The sequence below is a fragment of the Cnephaeus nilssonii genome (genome assembly GCF_951640355.1).
Source record: "Cnephaeus nilssonii genome assembly, chromosome: 24".
NCBI lineage: Eukaryota > Metazoa > Chordata > Mammalia > Chiroptera > Vespertilionidae > Cnephaeus > Cnephaeus nilssonii.
The window spans coordinates 2,879,924-2,906,635 of record NC_137095.1 but is presented as its reverse complement, the minus strand read 5'-3'; the positions used below and the strand labels follow the sequence as shown (position 1 = coordinate 2,906,635).

At 48.2% G+C, this 26,712-nt stretch overlaps 2 pseudogenes across 2 annotated transcripts in view; both read left to right on the top strand.

Annotated features, from left to right (window-relative positions):
* The window catches only part of LOC307094820 (protein SET-like), a 671,772-nt pseudogene that overhangs the window by 591,862 nt on the left and 53,198 nt on the right, over positions 1-26,712 (top strand). The window lies entirely within an intron of this gene.
* LOC307095009 (neugrin-like) lies at positions 19,197-22,940 on the top strand (annotated as a pseudogene). The gene is made up of 2 exons: positions 19,197-19,220; positions 22,252-22,940. The product of its transcript is annotated as a neugrin-like (transcript).

Here is a 26,712-nt window from a genome sequence, read left to right as displayed (position 1 = left end):
TAATGTTTAAAATGCTTTTAAGCCGAAACGGGTTTGGCTCAGTGTATAGAGCGTCGGTCTGCGGACTGAAAGGTCCCAGGTTCGCTTCCAGTCAAGGGCATGTACCTTGGTTGCAGGTACATCCCCGGTAGGGGGTGTGCAGGAGGCAGCTGGTCGATGTTTCTCTCTCATCGATGTTTCTAGCTTTCTATCCCTCTCCCTTCCTCTCTGTAAAAAATCAATAAAATATATTTAAAAAAAATAAAATTCTTTTTAAAAAGTATGAACTCCGTGTTTTGGGTATTTAAAATTGTAAATTTATTTCTGCTCCACTGTGTGTATTGGAGACAGATGAGTCCGTTTCATGTGTGATGGTTTCACAGATTTATATGTACATCACAGTTCACCAAATAGTACACATTAGAAAGCACAGTTTGTTGCATGTCAGTTCTCATCTCCTGGTAGGAACAGCCTTGCATCATTGGCAGCAAATTTTGGCAAGCTCTGTAGGCTATTGCCGTCAGAACCAACAGGAGTGCTGACTGTTTACAAAAGACACAACCTGGGATTGATTAGAGGGTTATCCTTCCTCTACCTTTGAGTTCTTGCCTGTTGAGCATCAACCTTGAGGTGAACACCCTAGAGGGGCCAGTACAATCCACAAAACCATTAGGTTATATTCTCTGCCAGTGTATAGCAGGATGTTCTCATAACTGAAAACACAGCACCATTTCCTGGAGAATCCATGCTACCTCTGGGACTGGCTTTGTGTGTGTGTGTGTGTGGGCGGGGGGGGGGGGGGGTGGAGAAGCAGATTTATTTTTAATACAATCAAAGTGGAAAATTACTCCCAAAATGGAAAAACAGAGACTCAAACAATACCAGAACTTCAGGGGTGTGAGTGTGCTGGCCAGAGGCAGCACTTTGCCAAGGTGAACTGGGTTGTGGGCCCAAAGCATCATGGGGCTTCTCCCTAATACAGAAGTAGGGCAAGTTGCAGTGAGCCAGGTGCCTTGGGGATGGGGAGGAGCAGGCTGGGGAGACCTCTGGATGGAGACAGAAGAGCCCTGGCCAGCTCCTCTCAGGCAGACACAGAATGCCAGTCCCTCCCAGGACCTTTCTTGGGGCTCCTCTCTACCATCTCCGGGGAAAAACAGAGCGTGTCCAAGCTGAAGTGGGAACATCCCAGGAAGAGGCAAAAGAGCATAAGGAGGGGTGGGGTGTGCAGGCAGAGGCCTCTTGTCAGGGTAGATAGTTTACAATTCTCGCTGATAGGGCTAGTATTTAAAAAGATTAACCTTCACATGTGCTGGCAGGGTTGCAGAAAAATGGAATTTTCATTACTGTGGGTGGGTCGGGAGGCAAAGTGTTTGACCATTTTAGATCACAGTTCCCCAGATGTTAAAATATAACACATTCACTGACACTGGAACAGTTTGGTAAGTAACACATACACCTGTAGAAAGAACTCAACACAATATTCCCAACTGTTTTATTTATAAAACCCCAAATTTAGAAATCACTGAAACCATAGGCAGCTCAATAGTTAAAGGGGTTACCGATAGAATACAATATATCCTAGAAATAAATATTTACAAAAACATTAGTGTCGAATCTCAAAATATCTGTGTAGCATGAGGAAGCTAGTGTTTCTTAAAGAGAATACACCTTTTAGTACCAATAAAATTATGAAAAATATGAATGACTCTATTGTACAGGAAGGTAAATCAATGCCGGCATGGAGGGCTGGAAGGCAGAAAGATTACAAAAGGACTGGAGATGAATACAGGGTGTGGCAAAGTAGGTTTAACGTGGTTGCTACTGAAAATAATACAATAATTAATAAAGAAGAACACAAAATATAAACTCTCCATGGCCACTGTAACTCATTTTCTTGGGTGTGATCACATTAACGGAAAGCCACTGGTTTGATTCCAGGTCAGGGCACATGCCCAGGTTGTGGGCTGGATCCCCAGAGTTGGGCAAGGCAGGAGGCAGCTGATCAATGATTCTCTCTCATTGATCTCTCTCCCTTTCTCTCTCTCTGAAATCATAAAAGTATATCATAAAAAGACAAACTATTGCCATCAAATTCAATAGGAATGCTGACTACATGCAAAAGACATCCTGGGACAGATTGCAGGGTTATCCTTCCTCTACCTTTGCCTTCTTGCCTGTTGAGCAACTACATTATGTGAACACCCTAGAGGGGCCAGGGAATACACAACACCATTTGGTTATTCTGCCAATGACGTCAGCTACACGGAACAGTTTTGGAGGTCCTGTAATGTCTGCACATAAAGGCCACACAAGCCACAGGCCCCAGAACATCTGTGGCCTTATGTTCAGAAGAGGCACTTATCATCGAATTTCCTGCAGGCTTCCCCACTCACTATTGAAACAGTGTTTCTGTCCTCATTGTGGTTCCACCTCAGAGACTTACAACAAATGACACCAGCCAATGAAATGTCATACCTCCTGGCACATGGCTCCTTTGCAGGACATGGAGAGCAGGTTCCCTAAACATTGCTGAGGCTTATGTAGTACATACTGTGAACAGAGAACATGATTCATATTGGTAACAGAAGCAGAGCAAAGGTCTCCTCTTCAGACTGACCTTTGCCCTCACCAATAATCGAGGCACTAGGCTGAAAATTAAATGCACAAAGTCACGTGGCCTTTCTTTTAAGGCCACGGGCTGCAATAAGTAATAAGCCAATATTGGACAGAAAGTGATTTCCAGACATTATGTTGTCCCTTTCAAACCACATACACTTTTGGATGAACACAGTATCTATTAATCTCTTCATTCTGAAAGATCATATTTGAGTTTGCAAATCATCTTTGGCAGGGAACAAAACCAAAATTAAAGGTACAAATGTAAAAATGCATTTAAAAAGATTCTAAACTAGAGCACAGGAGAACAAGGCGTTTGCTGGTTGGTGAATAAGAACCCCCCAAATTTTTAAAAGCATAATGTGAGTACCACTCTGTTCCTGAAACAGGTGGCACTTCTTAGCTGAGAAGGAGTGCTCTGGATGAATCTTGGATCAGGTCCATTTTCTCGTCACAAAGAAATGAATGAAGATACTGCCAAGAGCTTGGAGGAACCATAATTACTTCCAGCAGAAGTGAGAACACAGAATACAATCCCCTGAACACCCAGGGGTGGTGACCGATGCACATCCCTGAGGTGGGTCAGGTGTTAGAGGTGAAATCTATTCAAAAACAAAGAGACAGTGACATCATTTGGGTCGTAGGTCTGGGCATGTTAGTAAGTACAATGAAGATCCTTCAAGTCTCACTTGTACCTCAAATTTATGATGCATCTAGCAGAGTGTATGTTCCCATAAAAGGGGATTACATTCATGGAAAGGGTCTCATAGAGCCCCTTAAGTGTTCTTATAAGTGAGAAAAATAAACCATTCCCTGCACATTTATGGCTTTTCTCCAGTGTGAACTCTGTGGTGTCTAGTGAGGTAAGACCTTCGACTGAAATGCTTCCCACATTCACTACACTCATATGGCGTTTCTCCACTGTGAACTCTGTTATGTATAGTGAGCCAAGACCTTTGACTGAAGGACTTCCCACATTCACTACACGCATATGGCTTTTCTCCAGTGTGAACTCTGTGGTGTACAGTGAGGACAGCCCGTTCACTGAAACACTTCCCACATTCACTACACTCATATGGCTTTTCTCCAGTGTGAACTCTGTGGTGTACAGTGAGGTGAGACCTTTGATTGAAATACTTCCCACAGTCACCACACTCATATGGCTTTTCTCCAGTGTGAACTCTGTGGTGTCTAGTGAGGGTAGACCTTTGACTGAAGGACTTCCCACATTCACTACACTCATATGGCTTTTCTCCAGTGTGAACTCTGTGGTGTCTAGTGAATTCAGACCTTTGACTGAAGGACTTCCCACAGTCACTGCACTTATAACACTTTCTTCTAATGTGAACTCTGTTGTGTTTAATGAGAGCAGGGCTTTCACTGAAGACCTTCCCACAATCAGTACACGCACAGGACTTTTCTACAGTGTGAACTCTCCCATGTTGTAGGTGGTTAAAGATTTCTCTGAACACTTTCCCACATTTATTAGACTCATTAATCATATCTCCAGAGCAGACACCTTTCTGATAAGCAACTTTCTGTTTCTGGCTGGCAGCTGTTTCACATTCAACCCACTGGTAATGTCTTTTGCCACTGAGACATTCCTGTGAACTCTCATTGTTACTGTGTGGCTCCTCAGTGTTAAGAGTGGCCTGAGGCTGGAGAAGCCCTGTGGTGGCTGGGGAGTCCACCCCAATCTCAGTACTAGCTTCAGGCACCCCAGAGAAGTAGAACCAGCAAATTGTCACAGGCGAAGCACTCTCCATATCTTCCTTCCAGGGTTTCTCTCCACAGGCATCCTTCTGCTGCTGGAGAGGGATTGCACTGAAACAAAGGTCTCTCACACATGTATCACTTAAGAACACACTCTTCTCAAAGTATGCCACTTGTAACTCAGTCAGGTGCAAAATACCTTTTAACACTGAGAAGCACGGCTTACACAGATGGGTCCTCTGGGTGGCTGCAGCTGCCTTGGAAGCCCTGACCTGAGAGTCTCCTACAGATACACTGTGCTCAGAATAGGCCTCCCCATCATCCATTTTATGCCAAGGACCTGAAAACAGAGGAATGATGTGGAAATGAATATTGACTGTGGTGACAGAGGGAAGTCCCATTATAAAACGCTGTTGCACATAATACATGGGTCTCATGAAACTGGCTGAAAATAAAATACATGAAAGATGAACTAAAAGATGCAACTGTGAAGTTCTTGACCACTGAAGATCACAAAACAAGAGAGACTTCAACAGAAATAGAGCAAAAACATGGCAAGCACCACATGGAAGAGAAGCGGACTGTGCAGCTCATTCTGCTGCTAACAGCATTCAGTAGATCTTCTCTGCTGGTGACATGGGCAAGCTGTGCAGAAGGTTGGTTCCAAGTAAAATTCAATAAACAAGTAGCAGGTGTTAGAGGGGTATTTAAGCATGTATGTGCTCCTTATAACACTTACATAGGTCCATGTTGTAGTATACTGCAGAAAGAGATGTACAGAGGAATAGGTGATGTAAAAAGGACACAAAGGCGAATGCAGACAATGCTAGGAAGTCACCGATGAAATGACAAGTCAGCAAAGTGTTAAGTGTGAAAAAGAAAGGTATAAATGAGGCGTGGTCATTGAAACCTGCACCGAACACCCTTTTACAGGAGCAGGTTCCCGGTATAATCTGAACACCATCCTTACGTGATACCTCCCCCAGTTGCCACTCAGCTGGGCTAAGCAACCTATAGGACCATCCTGTATGTTCACCCTGGAGAAAGCCTGGGTTCTCCCTACACCTCCTTTTCTAGAAGTATGTACAAAATAAATATTCTGAGTATCAATGAAAAGATAACAGGTGAGCAGCCATCACTTGCCCATAGCATTCAGCTTGCAATAGTATCCAGGGAAGGTAGTACTTCAAACAATAATTGGAGGGTCTTACAAGAACAGCCCCTGGTTCATGTATGTAAAGAAGATAACTGACACTGGATCTTTATCGACAGGAAAGGTGCAGAATTGGAAGCCATGGATCGGGATAGAGTCACCCTCCCTGGAGTGGAAGACCAGGAGGGACCCATTAAGCGGTCTGTAAGAATGCTGAAACCCAGACACTTCCTGCAGTTTCTAAGGCAACTGGTGTCAGGGAGGTTCATGGAGTCTATTGCTCAGGGCTCTCTGCACAGCTCAGCACTGGCAGCCACAGCCCATTGGACAAGACAGTGGGGGAAATTAGCTGAGCCCATGGTCTGGCTTTGAGAGAGAGAGAGTGCTAAGTCTGGGGAATAAATAAAGAGTGGGAATCACCTCAGGACACTAGGAGAGATGTGAAGGTCTTACCTATGAATGATACAAGTGCAAACACTTCCAGCATCACATCACAGTACAGACGTCTCTGAGTCTCATCAAGGATCTCCCACTCCTCCTGAGAGAAGGCAATGGCCACGTCCTCAAAGTTCATATCCTGTCATAATGGGCACAGGACATCCCATGAGAAGATTCTCTCGTGAGATTCCAAGTCTGCCATACTACCCACCCTGCACATGCATATGCTCCCCTACTCCCCACATCAGAGAAGAAAGCAGCCCTTGGTCCCATTAAAGTTGATCTCTCCTTATATTCTTACTGATGCCGTGTCTTCCCACAACAATAAAGGCAGAGGAACAGATACAAGTTACCTGTGCTCTCATCCTCAAATAGGAGTCACACTGCCCCCTTTCAATAATAGTTGGTGTCAGGAACATAGGGTAGGAGGAGATGTTCCTCATACTGGGAATGTGATGGATTTGACTCTGGTCTTGTCAGGCAATACCCATGTTGTCCTCCAAATTGTCCCTCCAAGACACCAAACGACATGGTAATTCCCATTACACTTCTGAGTCCAATCCCAGTTGGCTGAGGCCATCACTCTGCATTACCTGCTGCCCATAGTTCTGTGATCCACACTTGTCTCACACAGCTTATTCCCAGAGGCACAACTTCACTGGTAACACAAATAAGCCATGACGAGGACAGGGTGTTTTCTAATCAGGTTCTTTCCCAAAATTGTAGTTCACCACCTCTGGAATACATTTCTCTCTCACCCTTCTCTCTTCTCCTTTCCCCATGCAGGTGGGGATTTTCAAGTGAAGGTGACACTGATGTATGCTATCTCATTCCTAGTGTTCACTGGGTCAGCCCTCAACAAGAAATGGCAGGTGGGCACATATATGGCCTCTAAGCTCTACACTTGTCATGTAGCATCACAGTAACCCATCTTGTTAGAAATTATCCTAAAATTCCCCATATCATATCATAAAGACACCATCAGAAATGGACTCCCTTTTCATTCATTTGTACATCACTGTTAGTGTCCTGCCGCTTTGCTTTTAGTCCCAGGGATCACACTGATGTCACCATCCCCTGTGTATGATTGTGCAGCTCAGCCCGGGTTCCCCACCTGCCACACTGACAGAGAGGGCACCTCCCATACTGTTCTCTGGGTCACTGCATGCTCTCCCCTCAAGAGAACCTTGGCTGCTTGTCCTCACAGGTCCCTCGGCTGTGCTGGTGTTCAGATATGTGTGGACTGACTAGGTGATTAAAAGATATATATTGATTTCAGAGAGAGAGAAATAGGGATATACTATATATATGTGTATATATATATATATATATATATATATATATATATATGCACACTGATAAAAAAATAATATGCTAATTCAACTGGGAGACCTTCCAGATATCCTTCTGGATAAAGCCTGGGGCTTGGCTGTCCTGTAAACCACCTCCAAATGACTCTCAGCCCTTTGCCCAGGCCGGACACACACCCCAGCGGGTCCCCTCACCCCGATGGTGGCGTGGCCAGCTTGCAAACAGCCCTCAGCCCCTCGCCTAGGCTGGCAATGCCCCCAATTGGGGACCCTCAACTTGATGGGGGCATGGCTGGCCTGCATACTACTCCAGTTCCTCACCTAGGCAGGCACCGCTCCCAGTGGGGACCCCCACCCTGATGGGGGCATGGCCGGCATGCAAACTGCCCCAGGACCCTCACCCAGGCCAGCATCGCCCCTGCAAAGGGACCCCCACCCTGATCAGGGACCCCCTTTAGGGCACACCAGCCGGCCCCACCTGTGCACCAGACCTCTATCTATAGTAACAAAAAGGTAGTATGCTAATTAGACAGGGAGACATGCTGGACGTCCTTCAGGACAAAGCCATGGTGGCGGGGCCAAGGCAGAGGCAGTTAGGGGTTATCAGGCCAGGAGGGGTGGACTTTTGGGGGTGATCAGGACAGGAGTGGTGGGCATTTGTGGGTAATCAAGCAGGCAGGGCGGGTCAGTTGGGGGTCCAGGCCAGGAGGGGGGTAGTTAGGGGAAAGCAGGCTGGCGGGAGGACAGTTGGGGGCGATCAGACCAGCAAGGTGGCCAGTAGGGGGCGAGATGGCCAGTGGCGTGGGGCAGTTGGGCACGAGCAGGCTGGCATCAGAATGGTTAGCGGCGATCAGGCAGGCAGGCAGGTGAGTGTTTAGGAGCCAGCGGTCCTGGATTGTGAGAGGGATGTCCAACTGACATCCAGTAAGGGGTCCCAGATTAGAGAGGGTGCAGGCCAGGCTGAGGGACACCCCCTACCTCCAGTGCATGAAACTCATGCACTGGTCCACTAATACACACACACACACACACACACACACACACACACACACACACACACAGGCACACTAATCCACTAACACACGCACACGCACACACACACACACACAATCACATACACACAGACACACAGTGAGTGGCCAGATTATTATGATCTCTGAACACATAATAATCTGGCCACTCAGTGTATATTGTACATAATAGAAGGCTAATGTGTAAATTGCCCCCTTGACCTGGAATTCGACCAGCAAGCAGGCCAGCAAACCGCCATTTCCCCACCCACTGGCCAGGCTGGCCAGACCCCACTCATCACCTATGCACGAATTCATAATTCATGCACCGGGTCTCTGATACACACACACACACGCACACGCACAAGCACACGCACACACACACAATGTGTGGCCTAATTATTATGCGTTCAGAGGTCATAATAATCTGGCCACTCAGTATATCTTACCTAATGATAGACATGTAAATTGACCGTACCTTCGCTACACCCACAGCCAGAGTGAGTATGCAAATTAAACTAAAAACATGGCGGCAGCCTCAACCCCCAGCCGCTGCTGGCCTGTGAGAGTTGCAGAAGTCAGGCATCAGTGCCTCAGGCTGGCTGCAGCCAGAGACCAAGAAGCTGCCTGCCCCATGATCCCAGGCTGCAGTCAGCCTCAGAAGCCTCACATCTGCCTGCCCCATGTCCTGGGGGAGACTGAGAGACCGGGCCCCAGCGCCTGAGGCTGGGTGCGGCCCGGGAGACGAAGTAGCCGCCTGCCCTGGGATCCCAGGCTACAGCCAGCTGGAGAAGCTGCCCACCCCATGTACACCCGCCCCACGTCCTGGGGAGATGGAGAAACCAGGTGCCAGTACCTGAGGCTGGCTGTAGCCCGGGACATAAAGAAGCCGCCTGCCCTATGATCCCAGGCCACAGCCAGCTGGAGAAGCCGCCCACTCCATGTCCACCCGCCCCAAATCCTGGGTGAGACTGAGAAACCGGCCTCAGCGCCGGAGGCTGGCTGCAGCCACGGAGACCAAGAAGCTGCCTGCCCCGTGATCCCAAGCCACGGCCAGCACCAGAAGCCTCATGTCCAACTGCCCCACGTCCTGAGGGAGACTGAGAAACCGGGCCCCAGCACCTGAGGCTGGATGGGACCTGGAAGATGAAGTAGCCGCCTGCCCCATGATCCTAGGCTGCAGCCAGCTGGAGAAGCCGCCCACCCTATACCCACCCACCCCACGTCCTGGGGGATATGGAGAAACCGGGTGCCAGTACCTGAGGCTGGCTGTAGCCCGGGAGATGAAGAAGCCGCCTGCCCTATTATCCCAGGCCACAGCCAGCTGGAGAAGTCGCCCACACTGCATCCAAGGGAAGATGGAGAAGCTGCCCACCTGCAGTCCAGGCACCAGCACCTGAAGCTGGCTACAGCCTGGTAGATGGAGAAGCCGCCCACCCCGCAATCCGAGGCACCAGTACCTGCGGCTGGCTTTGGCCTGGGAGATGGAAAAGCTGCCCACCCCGTGGTCCAGGGCACCAGTACCTGCGGCTGGCTGTGGCCTAGGCGAAGGAGAAGCCCCCTACCCTGCGGTCCTGGCCGCTAGCACTTTTGGTTGCAGCACAAGCGAAGCCACCTGTCCACCATCCCCTGAGGCTGCAGCCAGCCTGGGCGTCTATGGCTGACCAGAGGGAGGGAAGCCCGGATCCCAGGTGCCTGTGGTCAGCTGGAGGAGGGAATCCTGGGTACCGGGTGTGGACTGAGGCAGAGGTGGTTAGGGGCAATCAAGCCAGCAGGGGAGCAGTTAGGCTGGCAGGCAGAAGCAGTTAGGGGCAATCAGGCAGGCAGATGAGCGGTTAGGAGCCAGCAGTTCTGAATTGTGAGAGGGATGTCCAACTGCTGGTTATCCCATTAGGGGTCCCAGATTGCAGAGGGTGCAGGCCAGGCTGAGGGACACCCTCCCTGCCACCCCCCCATGCACGAATTTCTTGCACCGGACCCCTAGTATACGAATAAAAGAGTAATATGCTAATACAACCTGGAGATCATCCGGATGTCCTTCTGGACAAAGCTGGGGGTTTGGCTGGCCTGCAAACAACCCACAAACGGCCCTCAGCCCCTGGCTCAAGTCGACCACACCCCCTAGCAGGTACCCTCAAACCAATGGGGGCGTGACCAGCCTGCAATTGCCCTCAGCCCCTAGCCCAGACCGGCCACGGCCCCCATCTTAGACCCTTAACCCATTGGGGCCTGGCTGGCATGCATACTGCCCCAGTTCCTCACCCAGGCTGGCATCACCCCAAGTGGGGACCCCTACCCCATTGTGGACATGACCGGCTTACAAACCACCCCAGAGGCCTCACCCAGGCCATCCCTGCTCCCCAAGTGGACCCCTACCCTGAACCAGGACCTCCTTCAGCACAGACCAGACGGCCCTCACCCATGCACCAAGCCCCTATCTATACTAATAAAAAGGTAGTACGCTAATTAGACCAGGAGACATTCCGGACATCCTTCCAGACAAGGCCATGGTGGCGGGGCTAAGGCAGAGGTGGTTAGGGGTGATCAGGCCAGGAGGAAAGGGCATTTGCAGGTGATCAGGCTAGCAAGGGGGGGCAGTTGGGGGTGAGTAGGCTGGCGGCTGGGGGCAGTTGGGGCAAGCAGACTGGCAGGGGGACAGTTGGGGGCAATCAGGGGGACAGTTGGGGGCAAGCAGGCCAGCAGGGGGGGAAGTTGGGTGTGAGCAGGCTGGCGGGGGGCAGTTGGGGATGAACAGGATGGCAGGGAGGGCCAGTTGAGGGCGAAAATGCCAGCGGGGCGGGATAGTTGGGAGCGAGCAGGTTAGCAAGCAGAGTAGTTAGGGGCGATCAGGCAGGCAGGCAGGTGAGTGGTTAGGAGCCAGCAGTCCTGGATTGCAAGAGGGATATCCTACTGCCGGTTTAGGCCTGATCCCACAGGGGATCCCAGATTGGAGAGGGTGCAGGCCAGGCTGAGGGACATTCCACCCCCACCCCAAGCACGAAATGCATGCACTGGGCCACTAGTATATATATACACTGAGTAGCCAGGTAATTATGATCTCTGAATGCATAATAATCTGGCCACTCAGTATATATCCTATATAATAAAAGGTTAATATGAAAATTGACACTTCGACCAGGAGTTCAACCAGCAGGCAGGCTGGCCAACTGCCCATGTCCCCTCCTCCTGGTCAGGCTGGCCGGATCCCACCCATGAATGAATTCATGCACCAGGGGTCTTATATATATATACACACTGAGTGGCCAGATTATTATGCATTCAGAGATCACAATAATCTGTCCACTGTGTGTCTGTGTGTGTATATATATATATATATATATATGTATATATATATATATATACACACATATATATTTAGAGAGAGAGAGAGAGAGAGAGAGAGAGAGAGAGAGAGATCTACTTTTTGTTCCATTAATTTTATACATTGTTGTAATTGATATATATATAGTAGGACTTTGGGTTACGTCGGAGATCTGTTCCTATGGCGCGACATAATGCAATTTTCGCTGTAAGTCAAAACCCACCTACATAAGCACCTATGTTACTCACACGGCACACATACACAGCAGAAATGAAGTGAAACAGTAAAAAAAATTTAAAAGAAAAATAACAATTCCTGACCTTTGCTTATCTTACCTAATAATAGACAAAAATGTAAATTGACCGAACCTTCGATACTCCCAGAGCCAATCAGAATGAGTATGCAAATTAGCCCAACTAAGATGACAGCTAATTTGCATAAGTAGGCACCCAGCAGCCTTCATCCGGGAACAGGGAACATCCTCAGCACCCAGAGCGAGAGTGAGCCAGCAATCAGAGCCAGTGGGAGCCAGCGATCAGAGTGAGAGGGAGCCAGCCATCAGAGCAAGAGGGAGCCAGCGATTTGAGCCCGCGGGAGCCATCGTTCAGAGGGAGAGGGAGCCAGCCATAGGAGGGAGAGGGAGCCAGCCATAGGAGGGAGAGGGAGCCATTGAGAGCCAGCGAACGGAGCGAGAGGGAGCCAGCCATTGGAGAAAGAGGGAGCCAGCCATCAGAGGGAGAGGGAGCCAGCCATAGGAAGGAGACGGAGCCAGCAATCAGAGCCAGCGGGAGCCAGCGATCGGAGGGAGAGCGATCCATCCATAGGAGGGAGAGCATGCCAGCCAATGGCGGGAGAGCAAGCCAGCCATACGAGGGAGAGGGAGCCAGCGAGAGCCAGTGATCGGAGCGAGAGGGAGCCAGCCATTGGAGAGAGAGGGAGCCAGCCATCGGAGGGAGAGTGAGCCAGCCATAGGAGGGAGAGGGAGCCAGCCATAGGAGGGAGAAGGAGCCAGCCATAGGAGCAAGAAGGAGCCAGCCATCGGAGCGAGAGGGAGCCAGCCATCGGAGCCAGCGGAAGCCAGTGATCGGAGTGAGAGGGAGCCATCTATCGAAGCGAGAACAAGCCAGCCATCGGAGCGAAAGGGAGCCAGTGATCGGAGAAGCAGGGAGCCAGCCATCAGAGCGAGAGGGAGCCAGCAATCAGAGAGACGGAGAGGGAGCCAGTGATTAGAGCCAGTGGGAGCCAGCGATCAGAGGGAGAGGGAGACAGCCATCAGAGCAAGAGGGAGCCAGCAATCAGAGAGAGAGGGAGCCAGTGATCAGAGCCAGCTATCGAAGCAAGAGCGAGCCAGCCATCGGAGCGAGAGGGAATCAGTGATCGGAGAGAGAGGGAGCCAGCCATCAGAGCGAGAGGGAGCCAGCAATCAGAGAGACAGAGAGGGAGCCAGTGATCAGAGCCAGTGGGAGCCAGCGATCGGAGGGAGTGGGAGCCAGCCATAGGAGGGAGAGCGAGCCAGCCATAGGAGGGAGGAGGAGCCAGCCATAGGAGGGAGAGGGAGCCAGCCATAGGGGGGAGAGGGAGCCAGATATTGGAGAGAGAGGGAGCCAGATATTGGAGTGAGAGGGAGCCAGCCATCTGAGGGAGAGGAAGCCAGAGATTGGAGCGAGAGGGAGCCAGTGATTGGAGGAAGCTGGAGGGCCCCATAGGCTTTAGGCCTGGGCAGGGGCAGAGACAGTGATTGGAGGGTGCTGGAGGGCACCTGCCCAGGCCCAAGACTTTAGGTCCCAGCAGGGACAGAGCCGGAGATTGGTGTGAACTGAGTTTTTAATCTACTTGATATATGTACCTTTTCTGATTGCTCATTGGCTAAGCTCCCTGTATGCCACTGGTAATATTCTTAGTAATTTGGGTAATAAGAATCCAAAAAGGGAATCTAGGGTTTTTCCACTACACTCCTGGAGAAAAAAAAAAACACAAAAGGTCCGCTGCTGGAGGGCTAAGAAATGTCATATCCTGCCCTAGCTGGATTGGCTCAGTGAATAATGCATTGGCCTACCAACAGCAGGGTCTGGGTTCAATTCTGATCAAGGGCATGTACCTAGGTTGCAGGCTCCTCCCTGACCAGGGCCCAGGTCAGGGCTCAGGCAGGAGGCACCAATTAAGGTTTTCCTTTCACTTTGATGTTTCTCTCTGTCTCTCCCTTTGTCTTCCACATTCTCTAAAAATCAATGGAAACATATCCTCAGGTGAGGATTAAAAAAAAAGAACGAAATGTCATATGCTATGAAAGACACATCTTGAAAATGCCTAAAGAAAGTTGGTATTTTTTCATGATGAAGGGACTGGACTTTGTGCTGATGAAAACACCTTGGTGGTTGCGGTGGCTGGCGGTGGCTGCAGCAGCAAGGTGATGGGGCTGGTGCCTTCCCCTGATCATCCCAGTTTCCTCCATAAAGGAAGCGGACCTAAGCGGATGTAGGACATACCCTGAGTTTTTCCAGTACATGAAAGGGGGCAGGCTGGGCTGAGGGACACCCCCCACCCCGCCCGTGCACGAATTTCGTGCACTGGGCCCCTAGTGGTAAATAAATAATAAAAAGCATAAAGCACATACCTACATATAAGGGTAAATATTGGATTATGCTTACCTTTACTACTGTTGTTGGCTTGCACACTGGATGTTGCAAAGTGAGGAAAGACATGCTTACAGTTGGCTGCTGCGGGGAGGAGGTTCGAGAGGCAGAACCTGCAGAAGATGCATGTGATACTGGGTCAGGTGAGTCCGGAGAGGCAGAACCTGAAGAAGGTGCTGGAGATCCTGGGTCAGGTGAGTCTGGATAGGCAGAACCTGAAGAAGGTGCTAGATATCCTGGGTCAGGTGAGTCCAGAGAGGCAGAACCTTCAGAAGGTGCTGTAGATCCTGGGTCAGGTGAGTCTGGAGAGGTAGAACCTGCAGAAGATGCATGTGATACTAGGTCATGTGAGTCCGGAGAGGCAGAACCTGCAGAATGTGCTGGAGATACTGGGTCAGGTGAGTCTGGAGACGCATATGAGGTAGAGGGTACGGGATCTGTTGCAGGCCTCTCCACCTTCTTAAAATAACGTTAGAGGCTGGTCTGGATGGATATCTTCTTCTTGTCCTCCCAAATCTCCTTGTAACACCGCAGGCTATCCATGACCCCTCTGGCAACCTTAGTGTACCTGTCACTGTTGGGGTCCTGAGACTCAAACCTTGCCAAGGCATCCTCTATCATGGTAAAGGTCCCTGCTAATTCCATGCTTGTAAATCTCCTGGACTCTGGGGTTGGTGTGTCTTCCTCTTCAATGAACTGCTGTTTCAGTTGAGTGTGGTCCTCAGTAGATAGCTTCTCTCCATGACATGCCAGCAGCTCTGTGACATCCTCAGCATCCACCTCCAAATCAAGCTGCTTACTCAACTCAACAACATTCTTGATGACAACCTCAACTGAATCCTAAAAGCCATGGAAATCCTTCACAAACTGGGGACACAATTTTTTCCAAATACCATTCAAGTTTCTCTGCTTAACTTCATCCCAAGAATCAGAAATGTTTTTTACAGCAGCAAGAACATTGTAAGATTTCCAAATGTCATTGAGAGTCAACTCTTTATCCTTCTCCATTGCCATAGAAGCCATAGCAAATGTCCTTCAGAGGTAGTAGACCTTGAAAGAGGCAAGGACACCTTGGCCCATAGGCTGTAAAAGGGAGGTGGTGTTAGGTGGAAGGTAAACCACCTTGACATTTGGATGAAAGTCATTCAAATCGGCAGGGTGACAAGGGCCATTGTCCAGCACTAGCAACACCTTAAAGGGCAGCCTCCTTGAAGCACAGTAGTCCTTGACTTCTGGCACAAAATGGTTGGTGAACCAGTCCTCAAATACGCTAAGTGTCACCCATGCCTTCTTGTTAGATTTCCAGATGACAGGTAGTAGACCCTGCCATATGCCCTTGATTGCCCTTGGATTCTCGGCCAGACACACCAAGGGTTTCAGCTTGAAGTCACCAGCAGCATTAGCCCCAAGTAGCAAAGTCAATCTCTCCTTGCTGGCTTTATGGCCTGATGTTGTCTTCTCCTCCTTGCCAATGTACTTACGTGTAGGCATACGCTTCCAAAAGAAGCCTGTCTCATGCACATTAAACACTTGTTAGGCCACGCGCCCCTGGGTCCGGGTGAGGCTGGGTCCCGGGTCCGGGTGAGGCCGCGCTCCCCCGGGTCCGGGCGAGGCCACGTGCCCCGGGGCCCGGTTGATGCTGGGTCCGAGGTCCGGGTGAGGCCACATGCCCCTGAGTCCGGGTGAAGCCGCGCCCCTGGGTCCGGGCGAGACAAAACCAGAGAGTGTCGGACCTGCATTACCACCATCTGTCCACCATCCAGAGCTGAAAAGTCAGTGCCGACACGTACACATAAGGAACTGGTGGACGTTGAAATTGGGTCTCAAAAGAACTGTTGGTCCAGAAAGAAACTTACTACAGACTGATTCATTTGCCTGTCAGCATAACTATTATTGCTCTTCTCACATTCGGTTCTTATATTTCTAGTAACACATGATCTCACTCATCTAGGGGAAATGATGAACAACATAGACTGATGAACAAGAACAGACCCAGAAACAAGGAGGCATCGATCAGACTGTCGGGCCTCAGAGGGAGGGTAGGGGAGGGTGGGGGTAGGGGGGAGAGATGAACCAAAGGACTTGTGTGCATGCATACAAGCCTAACCAATGGTTAAGGACAACAGGGGGGTGGGGGCATCCGTGGGGAGGGGTGGGGGATGGGAATGGGGGGATGCGGACAAATATGTGACACCTTAATCAATAAATAAATTTAAAAAAACAACAAAACACTTGTTTATCACAGTAACCCCCCTCCCTAATTATCTCAGCCAACGTACTAGGAAAATCACCTCCTGCTTTAGCATCATCACTAGGAGCTTCCCCTGGCAGCTTATGATTATGCAAATTAGCACGAGCCTTAAAACGCATAAACCAACCTTTGCTAGCCACAAACTCTTCACTTTCACTCCCTTCCCTCTTTTCTTTTTTCAAGGCCTCAAACAATCTTTTAGCCTTCTCCTGAATCAACATCAGGCTAACTGGGATATGCCGTCGATGCTGCTCATCCAGCCAAAGCACTAGTAATCTTTCCATCTCAATAATGAGAACACTACGCTGCTCTGTAACCACAGTTGATTTCATAGGAGCAGATCCTTTCGCATGTTCAAGTATACGCTTTTGATCGTTGATGATTGTCGACACAGTTGTAGGTTTTGGCCAAGCAATTGGTCGATGTTTGTAGGTGTTTCGTCCTTTTCCGAGCATGTTATTATGTCTACTTTCATTTCCATTGTGAGGGCTTTCCTTCTTTTTGTAGCACTGCCATCAGAAGAATCTGCCTTATGCTTAGGAGCCCTAGGAAGGGCAAAAAGTGTTCAAAAGAACAATACAAACAAAAGAGAGCGAATGAAGCACAATCCAAAACGGCTTATCAACAGCGACTGAATGACAGCGTCTTCCTTGTATAGCGCCACATGATGACTTATTCATCCACTCCGCTGGCCAACTAGTTCTCGGGCCAACGTCGTGCAAATGCCTTACATTGAATGACAGAACTTTTTTTTATATATATAAATAAATTGCAGATGGCGACTTTACCACAAAACGACGTGTGTCGAGTCCAAAGTAACCCGAGGACTGTCTGGAGAGAGAGAGAGAGAGAGGGAGAGAGAGGGAGAGAGGGAGAGAGAGAGAGAGAGAGAGAGAGAGAGAGAGAGACAGAGAGAGAGAGAGAGACAGAGACAGAGACAGACAGAGAGAGATCTATTTTTCGTTCCATTATTTTACAAATTCTTTGAATAACTCTTGTAATTGATGTGACCAGGGTTGGAACTTGCAACCTTCCGTTATTGAAATTACTTGCTGACCCACTTAGCTGTTGCCTTGGTCAGACAAACGTGACATTTTAAGTAACAACCTAATAATGTACCTGAAAATAGATAGATACAAAAACCATCATGATGACTTAGACAGTGGTGGAAGGCTAGAATAGCATTCATGCGATTTCAAAAGTGTCTTTTTTCCAAGGAAATATTTAAAGTAAGCTATATCAATGTCAGACTGTATTATTGCATCAATTATTTTATAGGCCAAGAATGAAGCACTGATAAGGTCAGTAGGAACTTGGTATCAGCAATGCAGGCATGCAGGGAAACACCAAAAGTGTATTTTTTTAAATGTCCAGTTTAAATAAATTCTACTTAAAACAATCTTTAGGAAAGGTTTAATCTTGAAGCTTCCCAATAATTTTACTGTGAAAAGTTTTGAACATATTTGGTGCTACTGAATCAGCATATTGAAAATAAAATATAATGATGTACTACTAAAATATATTATCATGTCCAAGTTCAAAATCATCATTTTGGCTGTTTGAACCTCAAAAGGATGAGAGTATTTACACCAGGGATACTAATAAAGATTACAAACTCCCCATAATCAGTACACGCATATAGCCTTTCTCCAATGTGAACTCTCTTGTGGATAAGGAGGTGATTATTGCAGGTAACAGATTTCCCACATTCTCTACACTCATAAGGTTTTGCACCACTGTGAACTCTCTGGTATTGAGTGAAGTTACTGCGTTGCCTAAAGGACTTCCTACAGTCACTACACTCTTAGGGCTTTTCTCCACTGTGAACTCTGTGGTGTTGAATGAGGGTAAACCTGTGTGAAAATGCCTTCCCACAGTCATTATGCTCATGGCTTTTCTCCACTGTGAACTCTCCTGTGAATAAGGAGGTGATTATTGTGGGTGAAATCTTTCCCACATTCACTACACTCCTAAGGTTTTCACCAGTGTGAACTCTCTGGTGAGGAGTGATGGTAGTGCTTTGATTGAAGGACATCTTGTAATCAGGACACTCATACAGCTTTTCTCCAGTGTGGACTTTGTTGTTGAATGAGTTTGGAGCTTAGGATGATGGACATCCCATGATCACTACACTCCTATGTCTTTTCTACAGTGTAAACTCTTCTATGATGAATGAGGTTAAAGATTTCTCAAAAAGATTTCCCACGTTGCCGAAACCGGTTTGGCTCAATGGATAGAGCGTCGGCCTGCAGACTCACAGGTCCCAGGTTCGATTCCGGTCAAGGGCATGTACCTTGGCACATCCCCAGTAGGAGGAGTGCAAGAGGCAGCTGATCGATGTTTCTCTCTCATCGATGTTTCTAACTCTCTCTCCCTCTCTCTTGGTCTCTGTAAAAAATCAATAAAATATATTTTAAATAAAAAGATATCCCACGTCTTTTACACTTATAATTCACTTCATAAAGGTGAGGCTACTGAAGATCACAAAACAAGGAAGACCTCAAGCGAAATGACACACACATGGCAAGCACCACATGGAAGAGAAGCAGGATTGTTAGCTCTTTCTTCTGCTAACAGTGTTCAGCATGGTTTGTCTCCTGGTGACATGGAAAGCTGTGCTGAAATATGATTATGTCTCATTGCAAGTAACCTCTCTCTCTATGTATATATAGCTCTATCTCTATATCTATATTTATATCTATATATACATACACAAGGGTAGTATGCAAAGTGTTCCGTTGGGAGTTCAACCAGGAGAACAATAGCTCGCAATGACGTGTGACCACCAGAAGACAGTACTGAACACGATGGGTGACCAATGGCAGCAGCAGGGCGCTGAGGGAGGGAGGGAAGGAGGGAAGGAGGAGGCGGGCAGGTGGGGGGAACCATGCCCTGGCAGTACGCGTGCAGTGAGGGATGGAGGAGGTGGGGAGGCAGGGAATCTGATTCGCCCTGATCACTGGCCAGGTCTAGGGACCCCAGGAACAAATTTCATGCGCCAGGCCTCTAGTATTCCAAAAATTAGTACCTGGTGTTAAAGAACTATTTAAGCTTGTATGTACACCTCATAACACATGTACAGGTCACTGTTAGAGAATACTGAAGATGGAGCAATGCAGAGGGACAGGTGATGCAAAAAGGCCACACAGGTGAAGGTACGCAAAGGCCAGTAGGGCATAGGTGAAATGACAAGTCAGCACAGTGTCAAGTATGGCAGAGAAAATGAAGAAATGTGCCGTTGCCCATGGTACTTGCATCAAAACACTGTTGGAAATGAGTTGGTGATTGGTATGAACTAAACACCACCCTTATACCATATCTAGCCCATATGTGCAACTCAACAGGGCCAATCCTCTTCTGAGACAATCCTGCATGTTCACCCAGTAAAAAAAATCAGGGATCATCCTGCATATTCCTCTCTACAAGTATGTACAACAGAAATATTCCAAGTATTAATAAAATATGACAGAGATGGGCAGCCAGCATTGGCCTGGAGCCATTCGGCTTGCAATCGTATTTAAGGAAGATAATATTACAAACAATGGAAGTCTGATCTTTTAAGAACAGCTCAAGGTTCATGTAAGTAAAGACCATAACCTGACACAGGCAGTCACCAAGGACCTTTGCCTAGAGGAAGGAGGTAGAAATGGAAGCCATGGATCTGGACATAGTCACCCTGCCAGGGAGAGGAATAGCAGGTGGGACCCATTAAGCTGCCCTCCAAGCTGGGACTTGTTTGCGACTTTGCCAGCAGGTCAGTCCAAGGCTTAACCCTATAACTTCTTCCTACAGTAGAGTGTGTGTGAAGAACATAGGGTAGGAAGAGATGTAGGGCATACAGGTACTGTGAGTGATTTGATACTGGTCTTATCAGGAAATACCTGTGTAGCCCCTCAGACTGTTCCAGAAAGACACCAAATACATTGCATCAAACTTCACCTTTACAACCACAATCCCAGAATGCTGAGGCCATAGCTTTGTATTACCTGCTGCACATAGTTCTTTGAACAACACTTCTCTCACACTGCTTCTTTCCCAGAGGCACAACTTCAAAGGTAACACAAATTTGCATTGGCGAGGACAGGTTGTTTCTTAATCACCTTATTTTCCAAATTTATAGATTACCATCTCCATAATCCGCTTCTCTCTCACCCTTCTCCCTTACACATGCCCATGGAGAATTTCAAGCCTGGGGAACACTGATGTATACTATCTCATTCCTAACCATCACTGTGTCACCCCCAACAACAGAAGGCAGGTGGGTACATAAATGTCATCCAAGCCCTGAACATGGCAGGCAGCACCAAAACATCACCCTTCCCAGGCATTATCCAAAAATTACCCTTATTTTATCGTCCAGACTCTACCAGAAATGGACTCTCCCTATTTTCACTTTTATGTCAATGTCACGGTGCTCTGGCCATGAAGTCACACTCCCTCTCCAAGTGCTCATCACTCTTTCTACCACACCTCTCTCACACCTGCACTGCTACAGTCCTGCCATCTGTAATCATCTCCTCACGCTCTTACTTATTATTCAGCATGTGTGGTCAAGAGAATGCTTGCCAAATTCAAACAGGATCAAGTACTGCCCAGACTCTGACAGTCCACACTCATAGAGGCAGCCTTGAATCCTCTTATGAAGGCTTCTCTCCATGACTGTTTTTCCCTTAAATCTAACCTATGAAGAACCACAGTCAGATCTCAGATACTCAGACCTCCCCTCCCCCGGTGCTGCAGGGTTCAATGGGGTCAGGCTGAAAGAAAGCTGTGAGCAGAGAGGAGTCTGGGAGGCGGGGAGGCCCTACCTGGCCTGAGGGTGTTAACAAGCCTCAGACACACCTTACACAGCAAGGACGCTGCCTCCTAAGCCTCCTCCTACTCACCACGAGTGGGCTGAAGCCTGTGAGTCCTGGAAGAAAACTGAAGAGATCAAAATGCCAGCCAGGAGGAGGAAGGCGGAAGTCCCGCCCTAACCGGATGCACTGACACAAAATGTCCTTTGGCTCCGCCTATGTAGTCGCATTCGTTTCTGGGTAATGTAGTTTTATCAAACACCAAGGGGAGGGCTAGCAACCCAGGCAATGACATTGGTGAATAAAGGTCATGTGGTTCAGCAAGTGGCCCTGGGGAAGGACAAGATGGGGCCAGAGGCCTGGTTAACTGGGACAGACTGAAAGACCTCACAAGAGAGGGGTGTGGGGAGAACCGGTAGAGATCCCCCAAAGAATATATGCACAGGGGAAAATGGAAGACATCTGTAATACTATCAACGATCAAGAAGACCTATTAAATTTAAAAAATATATATAATATAGACCAACTGGTGTGGCTCAATGGTTGAGCACTGATCTATGATTCATGAGGTCCTGGTTCTATTCCTTGTTAGTGAACATATAAATAGAGAAAATTCCTCCATGGTGGGGCCCAGAATTTGAGAGACATTTTCCTCTGAACCCGCGCAATAAATGTAACTCCATCTCTCTAAGTATTGCTTGGTTCTTCTCCAGTTTTCTGTAACAGTACCGGCTCCTTTTGGGCCCTCAGCCTGAAGCAGGGCCTAGCTTCTTCCCACATCAGAAGCGCAGGGGCAGGAGTTCGGCTCCTTTGGGACCACGGTCTCTTCACGAGGGATGTATTTCATAGCCTTTTAGAGAGCTCGCCTTGCTCAGGGGCTGCTGTTGTGGGTGTTAGATTTCCTGGGGCCATGAACAAAGAGACCAGGGCTGGGCGCTCCCTGATTTAGCTGAGAAGCTTGAACCACCCATGTTGCTCCCACGCATGGCTTCTGCCATTGGTTCTCTCCCCCAGCGTCCCGAGACCACAGAAAAAAGCCATCCTGTTCCAGAAAATTCAGAGGCAAATGGAGCCCCGATGGGCCCCGCCCAGGACTCTGACCAGGGAAGCCAGGGAGCAGATCCGGTATTTACATGAAGGATTTCCAGAGTCCTGGTCAGTTCCCAGATGGCTGAAGGCTTGGATGTTAGCTCCGATGTGATCAGAAGGGTTTTAAAAAGCAAGTTTGTGCCCACATTGGAGAAGAAACTGAAGCAGGATCAAAAGGTCCTTCCGAAAGCTGGGCCTGCCCACTCGCTCCACCAGCTTCCAGGCCCTGGGGATGCCTGGGAGCTGCTTTCTGCAGGCCGCCCTGTGTCAGGAGCTGAAGCCTCATCCCAAAGCCAAGGTCACAGCACAGCTCTGAGGGTGACAGAACCGAATATTCAGAGTACAAACCTCCCAAGGAGCCAGAAGGGAAGGAATAAAGGAGTCCAGAGCCTGGAGAAGGAAAGCTTTGTGCCTGTTGCTGCAGCCCAAGGTCAGCACAGAGAGCTGCAGAAGTACTCCACCAGTGGATGTGAGGGCACCAGAGGCTCTGACAGTGATGGATTGCCAAGTACGAAGGAGCTGGAAGCATTGAAGGCAAGAGAACTGGGTGAGCAGGACTTGAGCAGCAAGGTAGGGCAGAGGGGGCGAGAGTTCTTTGACGACAACTGGAACTGCCTGAACAGAATTTGAACTGGAGCCTGGCTGGTGGAGGTGTCATGTAAAATACAGCTGAGCTATATTGGAGCTGCCTGGATTTGTGTGTGTGGATTGTCCACCTTGGAAAAGATGAGCCTGAAAATGAAAGGAGCCACTTGGATTTCAGTCTGACAAGGGACAGTGAACTTCACAGGGCAGATGTATATGCGGGCAGTGTGAATAACAGGCTAGGTGCAGTCTAGCTCCTGGAGGATGGCTCCTGGTCTGACCATGTGGATATTCAGTACTCACCCTTCTTGCTTAGGCTTTCTATGTGTCGAAACGAGCCTGTGGCACATACGTTAGGAGTTTGCTGTCTTTACAATATGTATATGGGAGGAATTAAAAAGTGTTCCTTCTGACATCATTTACTTCTTGATTAATGAACACTTACAGTTCTGGAGCTGCTTAGTCAATTGGTTGTATTCATTTTGTGCAAAGTAAAGTGAAATGCAGCAAAAAAAATAAGTATATACATATATTCATAATCCATGGACATAGACAATCATGTGCTGAGTGCCTAGAAATGGTGGGGGCAGAGTAGAGGGAGGCAAAGGGGGATAAGGATGGGGAAATTGGGTCCATGTGTAATAGAGCCAACAATAAAAAAGATAGTTTGCCCACATGGCATGGCTCAGTGATTGGGCATGGACCCATGAAACAAGGTATCTCTACTTGGATTCCAGGTCAGGGCACTTGCCTAGTTTGGGGAGCTCCATCCCTTGTAGGAGGCATGCAGGAGAGAGCTGATCAATGATTCTCTCTCATCATTGATGTTTCTCTGTCTCCCTCTCTCTCTAAAAAATCAATAAAAAAAGCAGAGTGTTAAAATTGATTTGATTCAACAACACCAATTTGAGTTAAGACCATCACGTTTTATCCCAGGTCCTCTAAGCAAAATCATGCCTCGGTCTGTTGTGTAGAAGATGTCCCAGGCATACCTGTGTTCAGGAACAGGAAGCAGCCAGAGCAGGTCGGCCTCACCTTGGTCTGTAGTGTTAGAGTTCATTACATCATGTTCGAAAAGATTTCACTGCACAAGTTGAGAAGATTTTAAGGGTACATTAATTGAAACTGGGGATAATGAAAAAACATAGGCCTTATGACAGAACAGGAAGCAGCAGAGAGATAGAACAGGAAACAGCAGGCTCCTTTGACTGTCTAGAAACATTGTGGGAAATAAATGAGCCAAAGCGAGGCTGCTGTTGGCTCACTGGGCATTCAGAGTAAAGGTCGCCTTGAGCGCAGATTCAGGGGTTAGGCCAGGATGAGCTGCCACTGCTCATTGCTACCCTGGTTGCAGGTTGCGTGGGATCCCTGAAAATCTTAGGAGAGCCGGGCAAGCGTGGTTCAGTGGTTGAGTGTTAACCTATGACCCCACAGGTCACTGATCAATTCCTGATCAGGACACATGCTCAGGTGGTGGACTGGATTCATATTGTGGTGCATGCAGGAGGCAGCCTATCAGTGATTCTCTCTCATCATTCATCTTTCTCTCTCTCTATACCCCCTCACTAACTCACTGAAATAAATGAAAATATAGTTTTGAATGTATATTTTAAGACAATTACACTTACATCAAAATTTAAAAAATGATTAAAACTTGCCACCTTCCATTATTTTACTATTTTATCATGAATTTCTTGAGTATATTTGTACCTAGTGCATCAGCATGTTTGTAATAAAATATAATGATGTGCTACTGAAATATCCTAGCAGGCCCATGTTCAGTGCCAACATTTTGCCATTTTGAAACTAATCATGATGAGAGTATTTACCACCCCTCCACATCTATTCATTATGCTAGTCCTCCATAAAGCAATTTTCCATTATCCAACACTGACCAAACATTTGGGTAGTTTTTTGTTTACCCCTCACCTTTATGCTGTGGGTTACTGCGCATACTCCATAGGATATCACTCATTTTCAAAAAAGTCTAGAGCAGCCGGGCTGGCGTGGCTCAGCGGTTGAGCATCGACCTATGAACCAAGAGGTCATGGTTCGATTTCCGATCAGGGCACATGCCCGGGTTGCAGGCTCGATCCCGAGTGGTAGTCGTGCAAAAGGCAGCCAATGATTCTCTCTCATCATTGATGTTTCTCTCTCTCTCCCCCTTTACCTTCCTTTCTGAAATCAATAAAAATTTATTTTAAAAAAGAAGAAGAACGGGACAATGGGACGGGGGAGACAGAGAGGCAGAGAGCCAGAGGGAGTGTTCCTGCACCTGCGGGAGGCTTTTATCGCATCAGCATCTTCCTCTGCAGCATCTGCAGGATGTTGGCCAACTGCTGGTGATAGTCTAGAGCCACCTGGATAACCAGGGCCCACTGGGCCACTTCCTCTACCTGCAGGGAAGGGAATGTTACTCCCTAGAGGCGGGACATGAGCCCAGGGACCAGGCCTTGCAGGGAGGCCCCATCCGCCTTGGCTCATTTAATGTCACAGGAGCTGGTGAGCATCACGCAGGCTCAGGTGTATAGAGCTAGCGATACCGGCCGCGCATGTGCTCATGGAGTTCTGATTGTAAATGTGCTTTCACTCAATCAAATGCTGACTATCCCACCGAGAGGATATTCTCGGGAGATTTTCTTTTATGCTATAATATTCATTGATCTGAGAGTGTCAGCCTGCTGACCAAAGTGTCCCGGGTTCAATTCCAGTCAAAGTCACGTGTCTTGCTTGCAGGCTCCTCCCTGACTGGGCCCTGGTCTGTGCAACCGCAGGAGGCAACCAATCAACATTTCTCTCACATGGATGTTTCTCTCTGTCTCTCCCTCTCTCTTCCATTCTCTCTAAAAATCAATGGGAAAATATCCTCGGGCATGGATTAACCAAAAATAAACAAATAAATAAAATAATGTTTCTTTAAAAAAATAAAAATAAAGTTCATCGTCCATGTGGAAACAGAGATCCAGCTTTTCCTATGACAAGGGAAACTGACACTGAGCGGATGAGCGGCTCCCTCACTGATGTGTCTCTTGGGGTCCTTTCTGCTCAAGTCCAGTCAGGAGACTAAGTACATCCTGCTCTTCTCAGACAAGAGGGACCTAGGGCAGCGCCCCCTGTAGGTTCTTGCCGCTATGACAGCCTTCCCTGAGACAAACAGCTGAAAGGAATAAACTCTAAAGATGGTGGCATCTCTCTTTCCCACCATCCAGACATTTGTGAAAGCAGTGACCAAACATCAGTGGACATAAAACAATCACATCAGCCAGGCCAGCATGGCTCAGTGGTTGAGCATTGACCTAGGAACCAGGAGGTCAGGGTTCGATTCCCGGTCCGGGCACATGCCCATGGTTCGGGCTCGCTCTCCAGTGTGGGGTGTGCAGGAGGCAGCCAGCCCATTATTCTCTCATCATTAATGTTTCTCCCCTCTCCCTTCCTCTCTGAAATTTAACTGTTAGATTTTATTAAAAAAATGAAAAGGTTAAAAAAATCAAAAGGCCATGTCCCCTAAGGAAACCCTGGAGATGCATCATTTGGGGGAGAGGAGTCTCCAGCAGGCCCGCCAGCTGCCCAGGTTCCCCACCTGTCCTAGGACCTGCCACGGAAAAGAGGGGCTCACAGAGCTCATTTCTGGGGGCTGCAGAGGCAATCCCTCTGGCTGGAGGTACTGGGGCCCCCAGCATGAATCCCACACACTCCAGATCCAAACAAGATTAATCTTGTTTTGTGTTTTTGTTTTTTTGAAAAGGAGATTGGAAGAGACAGCAGAAAGGCCTAAATTTAAGAAATGAAGTAAGTTAAAAATTGGGAGAAGAGCAAG